Raw genomic sequence first — 9873 nt, 5'->3', positions numbered from 1 at the left:
TATGGCTTTCTTGTCACTTACTTTGACATACTCTACTGTGGCTTTCTTGTAACTTTTTTGACATACTATAGTATTTTTTTTTCTCGACATACTGTACTATGGCTTTTTTATCACTTATTTTGTCATACTATTCTATGGCTTTCTTATCACTTTTTTGACATACTATAACATGGCTTTTTTGTCACTTTTTACAACATCTATACACTATGGTTTTTTTATCACTTATTTTGACATACTATACTATGGCTTTTTTATCACTTATTTTGACAAACTAATTTATGGCTTTTTTCGACCTACTGTAATATGGTTTTTTTTTATCACTTATTTTGACATGCTATTCTATGGCTTTTTTATCACTTATTTTCAAAAACTATTCTATGGCTTTTTTTGACAAACTTTACTATGGCTTTTTTTGACATTCTATACTATGGCTTTTTTATCACTTACTTCGACAAACTATTCTATGGCTTTTTTCAACATACTAAACTATGGCTTTCTTGTCACTTACTTTGACATACTATACTGTTGCTTTCTTGTAACTTTTTCGACATACTATAGTATGGCTTTTTTTATCACTTTTTTCGACACACTATACTATGGCTTTTTTCAACATACTATACTATGGCTTTCTTATCACTTTTTTCGACATACTGTAATATGGCTTTTTTGTCACTTACTTTGACAAACTACTCTATGGCTTTTTTCGACATACTACACTATGGCTTTTTTCAACATACTATACGATGGCTTTCTTATCACTTTTTTCAACATACTATACAATGGCTTTTTTATCACTTATTTTGACAAACTATTCTATGGCTTTTTTTGACATACTATACATGGCTTTCTTGTCACTTACTTTGAAATACTATACTGTGGCTTTCTTGTAACTTTTTCAACATACTATAGTATGGCTTTTTTATCACTTATTTTGACATACTATTCTATGGCTTTTTTCGACATACTATACTGTGGCTTTTTTCGACATACTGTGCTATGGTTTTCTTATCACTTTTTTCAACATACTATACTGTGGCTTTCTTATAACATTTTCGACATACTATAGTATGGTTTTTTTATCACGTTTTTGAGCAAACTGTAGTATGGCTTTTTTATCACTTCTTTCGACATACTATACTATGCCTTTTTTATCACTTATTTTGACAAACTATTCTATGGCTTTTTTTGACATATTATACTATGGCTTTTTTCTACATACTGTACTATGGCTTTCTTATCACTTATTTCGACATATACTATGGCTTTCTTATCACTTATTTCGACATATACTATGGCTTTCTTATCACTTTTTTGATATACTATACTAGGTTTTTTTATCACTTATTTTGACAAACAATTCTATGGCTTTTTTCGAAATACTATACTATGGCTTTTTTCGACATGCTGTGCTATGGTTTTCTTAACTTTTTTTGACATACTATACTATGGTTTTCTTATCACTTTTTTGACATACTATACTATGGCTTTCTTATCACTTTTTTCGACATACTATACTACGGTTTTTTATCACTTATTTTGACATACTATTCTATGGCTTTTTTGGTCATACTATATTTTGTTTTCTTATCAATTTTTTTGACATACTATACAATGGCTTTTTTATCACTTATTTTGACATACCATTCTATGGCTTTTTTTGACAAACTATGCTATGGCTTTTTTTAACATTCTATGCTATGGTTTTCTTATACCTTTTATTGACATTCTATGCTATGGTTTTATTATAACTTTTTTCGACAAACTATACTATGGTTTTTTTATCACTTTTTTTGACAGACTATAAAATGGCTCTTTTATCACATATTTTGACATACTATTCTATGGCTTTTTTCAACATACTATAATATGGCTTTCTTATTACTTTTTTCGACATACTATACTATGGCTTTCTTGTCACTTACTTTGACATACTATACTGTGGCTTTCTTATAACTTTTTCGACATACTATAGTATGGCTTTTTTCGACATACTATACAATGGCTTTTATTTAACTTATTTTGACATACTATTCTATGGCTTTCTTATTACTTTTGTGACTTATTATAACATGTCTTTTTTGTCACTTTTTTCGACATACTATTCTATGGCTTTTTTATCACTTATTTTGAAAAACTATTCTATGGCTTTTTTTGACATATATGCTGTGGTTTTCTTATAACTTTTTTTGACATACCATACTATGGCTTTTTTATCACTTACTTCAACAAACTATTCTATGGCTTTCTTGTCACTTACTTTGACATACTATACTGTGGCTTTCTTGTAACTTTTTCGACATACTATAGTATGGCTTTTTTATCACTTACTTTGACATACTATACTGTGGCTTTTTTCAACATACTATAATATGGCTTTCTTATCACTTTTTTCAACATACTATACTACGGTTTTTTATCACTTATTTTGACATACTATTCTATGGCTTTTTTCGTCATACTATACTATGGTTTTCTTATCACTTTTTTTGACATACTATACCATGGCTTTCTTATCGCTTTTTTTGACATACCATACAATGGCTTTTTTATCACTCATTTTGACATACCATTCTATGGCTTTCTTATCACTTTTTTCGACATACTACATTATGGCTTTTTTTAATCACTTTTTTCAACAAACTATTTCATGGCTATTTTATAATATTTTCCAACATACCATACCATGGCTTTTTAATCACTTTTTTAAACTACTATAATATGTCTTTTTTGACATAATAGACAATGGCTTCTTAGCACTTATTTCAACATTCTATACTATGGCTTTTTTCACTTTTTTTGATAAACTTTACTACAGCTTTTGTTGACATTCTATAGTTTGGCTTTTTTATCACTTTTTTGACATATTGCACTATGGCTTTTTATCACTTTGTCTGACATACACTGAAGCTTTTTTAATTATTTTTTTTGACATACTATACTATGTCTATTTTATAACTTTTTCAACGTGTTATCCTATGTTTTTTTTGACGTACTATACTATGTCTCATCACTTTTCACAACATGCTATTCTATGGCTTTTTTACCTCTTATTTAACATAATGTACTATGACTTTTTCATCACTTTTTCAATCTATATGGCTTTTTTCACATAGTACACTATTGCTTTTATCATCATTTTTTCTTCAAACTATACTAAGTCTCTTCTATCATATTTTTTGATTCAGTATACTAGTGCTTTTTCTATAATTTCTTTTGACATACTATATTTTGACATTTTTTTATCACTTATTAAACATAATATACAATGGATTTTATCACCTTTTTCAACACACTATATATCATGGCTTTTTTATCACCTATTTCAGCATTCTATACTATGGCTTTTTTCTCACTTTTTGGACCTACTATAATATGGCTTTTTTTTAACATACTATACTTTGGCTTTTATCACCTTTTTCAACACACTATATTCTATGGGTGTTTTATCACTTTTTCTGACATACTATACTATGACTTGGTATAACTTTTTTCAACATGCTACACTATTGCTTTCTTATCACTTTTTCAAACTACTATAATATGGCTTTTTTCAACATATTATACTATGCCTTTTTTCCGACATAGTATACTGTGGCTTTTATCACTTTTTTACAACATACTATTGTATGGATTTTTTATAACTTTTCTTGACATACTATACTATGGCTTTTTAGTCATCTTTTTCCACATACAATACTACGGCTTTTATTTGACTTTTTCAACCTGGCTTTTTTTATCACTTTTTCGAACTACATTAATGTGGCTTTTTTCGACAAACACTATGGCTTTTTTTAGTCAATTTTTATTTTATTATTCTATAGTTTTTTATTACTTTTTTGACATGCTATACTATAACTTTTATTTTATTAATTTTTTGACACACTATACTCTGATTTTTTTTTTTATCACTAATTTCATCACTTTTTCAACCTACTATAACATGGCTTTTTTCATCACTTATTTCAACATACTATAATCAGGCTTTTTTGACATACTATACACTATGGCTTCATTATCATTTTTTTGACATACTTTACTATGGTTTTTCTATCACTTTTTACTACATACCATACCATGGCTATATATAATATGGCTTTTTTTATTTTATTTTTTTTCTATTCTATGGCTTTATTTTTTCAACATACTATACTATCACATTTTTATTGCGTTTTCAAAATACTATAATATGGCTTTTTTAATCACTTTTTTTGACATACTACACTGATTTTCTAGATCAGGAACCACTGCAGATTTAGATCTTTAGTGACATTTTTCTGGCAGAGTAACTTACCTTGAATGACATTTTCTTGATACCTTGTACATAACTATGTAATGTGCATACTCATTTTGTCCAGGTGTCTTTCATCATGTGCTGGGATTGGCTGAAGTCCTTTGCAACCTTTGAAAGATGAGCCACATGTCTCTTTATTTTCTCACGTTTGGTGAGGCACATTTTGTGATACCAAAAAAACACTTAACTCATCTCTTGTTTAACTATGTTAGACTAGGTGCTTCCTAGCAAGAAGTTAAATTTACAACAATAACTCTTGGCATGATATACTGGTTAAAAAAATAAGCAAGTCCGAGCTAGCTGTATGGATATTGCACAATATATGATATTCCTTTATGTTCTGTTTCATGTGACCACGAGTTGTGTCTCACATATTCATGTTTGAAAATGTTATTAGGGATTAGACATCTTGTTCCCATGACAAAATGTTTAACTTTAATGGAGATTAATTTAACTCACCTGTGGACACTTTCCTTGTGAGAGAACACAGTTATTAAAAGTAAAACTAGAAAAAAGCCTTTGATTACCTTGAACACCAAGACCATCTAAATTTGCAGGGCACATTTCTTTTCATGTATTTAATTTATTCTTAAAATATTTCATGATAGAAAATGTATGTAAACGACTCTAATACTGCAATGTTTCCTCTGCTTTCTTTTTCTCCTTGTTGTATTCGTCGCCGTCGGAGAGAGAACAGATTTGTGCGAGAACAAACACAAGCACAAAAATAAATTAAGAGATCAAAACCCATAGAGAGGAAATGAGTCAGTATTCCACACCGTGTACAATACAATATCATAGCAAATTAGCAGATTTCAATGGCTTCCACTGACTACCATAGATTTACAATGATCAGTTGGCTGCAAATCAGTCCTCAATAAATTGTGTCACTTTCCTTTTTTTCCATTAATGGTTCTAATAGACAGTGACTTGTAGATGACCATGAAAAGAAAGCAGCTACTGAGGTGTGAACAGAAAACCTGGGACTACGAGCCAGCAGTAATGAGAACAACAGCATTTGTTCACATCCTACCAAACTGCCATTGTGACCACATTTTAAGTCCAATAAGCTTCTCTACAAAGGTACAACATATAAAACTGTTAAATATATAACTTTTTAGGGCCTTTCAAAATACATTTAATGACATTTCTTTACTCCTTCTTTTCAGACTTGATAGCATTCATACTCTATAGATATTCATCATCTCTTTGATATGATCCATGACCGTCTTGACAATGCCTCTGCAAGCTTTCCCAACAGTAGCTACTGAAAAATGCAAATCAGATTTTTTTTTTTCATACACAGTTATACATTGTATGTAGTACCTATATCTCCAGTTTCAAAATACAGTGATGGGCTTAGTCTGAGAAAAAAAATGTCTGGAAAGTTTTAAAAGTACTACGGTACATGTGACACTGGACGGCAGGTTCGGTTTGCGTTGCTCCACGTGTGCACCATGTCTCTGTGGGGGCAGTCGTTGGTCGGTAGCGACACAAACGATAAGTTCACAAAGTCTCTGTGTCTTTACCAAATGGTCCACTCTGTAATTATGATCGTATTTGTTGTTTTGCTCTTTGGTCTATAAAAATATGGGAGGTTTACTCCAGCAGAAGGCCTATTCACAGCAGAGAGCGCTCAGTTAATTTTTTTTAACAGCCTTGTAAAGTGGTCCGCGAAGCAACAGCGTCCGGTCTGTAATGATCCCGTCTTTGCGCTGGAATTCCTGCTCTAAAGGCTAGGAGAGATGTGTTGGAAAATCCCTTATTCAAAGCAGTTAGCCGTTTCAAACACAGTCCTTCCAATACGGCAAAAACCATTCGTGGGATTTTTTTAAAGTGTCCGATCCTCCGTGGCACAAGCAGGAAGATAGTGAAGAGGAGCTGAACGCAACATTTTGACCCAATGACAGATAGCAGGAGGGAGCAGTCACAAATCCAAAGAGGGCCAGTCACAGGAAATGGAAAGTGTTTTACAGCGAGGAGTTTGTCCAGTGTCCAGGCGAAAGCTTGCTCCCTCAAACAGTCACTTTCTGGATTTCCCGTCTCTGGCTGTGTTATGAGACCTGTGAATGAACAAAAACACAGCAAACATGAGATGATTGTTATAGCACACAGTCATTTTCACAGTCTTACTAGCTTGTGCAAGAAGTTAAATTATTTCTGAAGTTACCCAAAATAATGTATATTGACATTTTCTTTCTTCTGCCTATAGATTGAGCAATTGAGCAATTTATATGATAATATAATCATGTTCATGTTCTGTTATCTTGCATGCAGCAGCTTAGCAGATCTTTTGTTTAGTCATTTGACATTTACCTAAGACTTTGGAAGAAACGTTTGTCTCATAACATAGAATAATTGCACCTTCTCTCCCTCATAAGGATTCTTTCCTCGTGTTTTTAAATAAAAAGCATTTTCTCAACATTTTGGGAGATTTTGAGTGTTGGATGAAAGAATTGATACCACTGTACCATATCTGATACCATGTCTGTCTGTTAAATATGAAGCCAGATGATAGTTAGCTAACCTTAGAAACAGTCAAGCAGCTAGCCTGGCTCTGTCCTGAGGTAAATAAATCTAAAGTCTCTGTACAAAAAAGTAAATGTAGCCTTTAACCGTTTCTAGGGCTGGCAAAATTGGGCAGAATTGACAGTTGAATACAGTGGTGTAGTCTAATGTATTGTAATGGGTATACTGTAATGCATATCTGCCAGAATCTGCCTTTGGTGGAGGGAGGGACATATCATAGAGGGGGTTTGGGTGTACTCCAGCAGGGAGGTTTTGAGCATTGACTTAATTTCCTGTGTTATGATACACTTTTATGTACCAATTTACAATGGAAATACCTTTATTTAATTAAGTCATTTTGGCGTCAGCCCTGACTGACAGAAGTTCCCAAAACTTGTCGCCTCTCCAGTTAGACATTTTGCAAGGAGCAGCGGCCCAGGAGAGAATGCAATGGTGAGATAGGCGCGGTAATTCCATGTGTTTTTTTTACAATATTTAACAGACTGATAATAGTATCAATTTCCTATTCTTTCTCCTGGCAAGAGAGCAAATTTCAAAGCAAAATGTTGAACTATTCTTTAAAAAAAATAAACTACTATTAATGGGAGACTCACTGCATGCACTGTGTGTTGCTATAAGCCTTGTGTTTACCTATTCCTCCTCACCAAATGGAGGTGTTAATTACAGCACTCGTAATACAGAATTGTAAAAAAAAACTCAACAGCTAACTCTCTGTCAAATCAAGTGCTTTGCCAGTCAAATATTTAGAAGGCTTCAGTGGGTGTAGCCCAATAACAAAGTGTGCCTCGCATTGCACAGGCTAAGAAACAATAAATCTACCAACAAAAAGACAAATCTGGAAGCCTCCTCGCCATCTGGCCCTTGCCAGTCACACAGCCAACTTGACAGAGGCGTTGATGCCTTCCAAGACTGCTGTTTAATTCATAATAATGAACTCTTGATGATTTCACAAATTGGCATGAAAGGGGCAGGTGTTGGATGGAGTACTGGCATGTTTCACAGATGATAATGTCTGATGCTCCGGGAATAATAAACATCTCAATGTGCTCGGGGTTTAATATAGATAATGTCATGGTTTTGTTGGAGCTGGGGCATGAAATGACCCAGAGGTATAACAGCTTATAGAAGGGGCATGACTGTGCTAAGTACTTAACTGTGACCGCAGCCAAAATAGGTGTTTAATTCCACACTTCCTTATCTTGATGCCCGCTAGTGGGCGCATTGAGATTACAGCAACACCGAATGGTCAAGGAGCCGCATCACTGCTCAGAAACATTGTTGTAGAAATTAGGGCTGAATGATAAGAGAAAAAACGTGCGATAACGTTGCAAATATCGCAAAAACAATATTAATTGCGATAAATAAACAGATATTAAAGTGTACTGAGTTTTGCCTTACTGCTGGTTTCAGTATTCTGCTAAAATACAACAACCTGCTTGTCAAATTAAAAGCAACTGAAAGGAAATAATTTCCAACATTTTATTGAACATATTGACCATTGATTTGAATAGAAAAGGCACCACTAAAAAACCCCAATAAAGTGCAGTTTTCTACTGATATTTTCGTCACTAACCCCAAAAATGGGAGTGTCTACCGCAATATGTTGCAGCCTTTCACGGTATGTATATTGTGCCAGGTGGTATCGCGATGACGATAAAAAAAAAAACTACATATTGTGCCACCCTAGAAGAAATATTGAGAGGGAATGAATGCAAATCAATTTAAATGGACGCGTAGGCATAGAGACCGTCTTGTTTTATGCAAGTCAGTGTCTACCATGGTCATTTTGTTATATTCTCTCTATGTTCCTTTCCCCTTTTCACACACCGTGGAAAATGGTTCCCCATAAATCTCACACACAAATCTCATCTCAGGGAAATGCAAGCCTTCTATTAAAAAGAGGAACGAATGTCAGATGAATATGAGATGAATTTGCCCTATGAATAAAATTCACAGTCCCTAGGTGATTATTTCCTTGGGTTTATCAGGAAACGGCCACATTACTCTATTTTATATCTTATAACAGCGAGAGAATATTTTTACATTCTTGCGCCAGAGGAATGCAGAGTTGAGGGAAATGTGACTCAGAGCCCATATGGCTATTGAAACAGAGACAAACTGTGAGTACAGTGGGGTCTGGCTATCCAAACAAGACCGGAAGTGAATTTGACTTTTATGGTAAGGCGAATAACATTTGTGCTGGCTTTTTATGAATTTTGCAAGTACATGCAGCCCCATCTGTTGGAAGCGGAAGGAGATTATACACTATACATATGGAGTCGCTCGCCACCTGGGAGTTAAAGGCAATACAGCGGAACACATGGCCCCGGCTTGACATTTCTTCTCTGCATGAACTCCCCCTGACTCCCTTCAAAACGTCACAGCACTGTGACCCACGGTGAATGTGTCAATGGACATGCATGAAGAAAAATTGATCTGTGTTGCCTTCCACTCTTTTTGGATGTGAATAATGCAGAATTTCAGGACTATGTTGATGTATGATGGAATTGGATGATTTTGTACAATCGCCAGAAGCCTTGGTACACCCTGAAGAAGGCGAGGCGGTGCTCAAACATTAGCCAATGGAAAAGGTTTTTCTGCTCATCAACTACTTGTTTCTAATACCTGATCCTGCCCTCGCTGCTTTATGTTAAGCCCAGCGCAGCCGAGCACGCTTCCATTTGGATCGGAGCACGGAAGCTGCACAATAGCCCGCTCAATGAATATTCATAAATGAACTTGTAGGTTAGGAATGATCCACAGGTTAATAGGGGATGGGAAATTGCTAATTACATGCTGTGAAGTCGTATTATGCCTGAAGCAGACGCTGAGATCAAAATACACGAACATGTATGTACGGGCCTCCAGACACGAGGCCCCATTCCACATTAAGAGAGAGTTCAAAGCTATCTGGGGTGTTATGTCATTATCAACCAATTCATACTGCATTTTTTTAGAACATCAAAGCAAACACAGTTCACTATCTGCATTCTACAATATGATGAGAACTTTAATGCTCAAGAGGGCACATTAGAACAGATTTCCATCGCGTT

The 9873-nt window shown here is 34.3% G+C and overlaps 1 protein-coding gene across 2 annotated transcripts in view; it reads right to left on the bottom strand.

Moving 5' to 3' along the window:
• Nucleotides 1-4863: 4863 nt before the first annotated feature.
• Nucleotides 4864-9873, bottom strand: part of tafa5a (TAFA chemokine like family member 5a) — a 161429-nt gene continuing 156419 nt past the window's right edge. For both annotated transcript variants that reach the window (XM_032505157.1, XM_032505158.1), the window contains exon 5: nucleotides 4864-6354. The gene's annotated coding sequence lies outside the window, so the exon portion shown is untranslated. The remainder of the gene's footprint in view (nucleotides 6355-9873) is intronic.

The sequence above is a fragment of the Etheostoma spectabile genome, chromosome 23, assembly GCF_008692095.1.
Source record: "Etheostoma spectabile isolate EspeVRDwgs_2016 chromosome 23, UIUC_Espe_1.0, whole genome shotgun sequence".
NCBI classification, from domain to species: domain Eukaryota; kingdom Metazoa; phylum Chordata; class Actinopteri; order Perciformes; family Percidae; genus Etheostoma; species Etheostoma spectabile.
The sequence above is the reverse complement of the archived record's forward strand: the minus strand, read 5'-3'. Positions and strand labels throughout refer to the sequence as shown.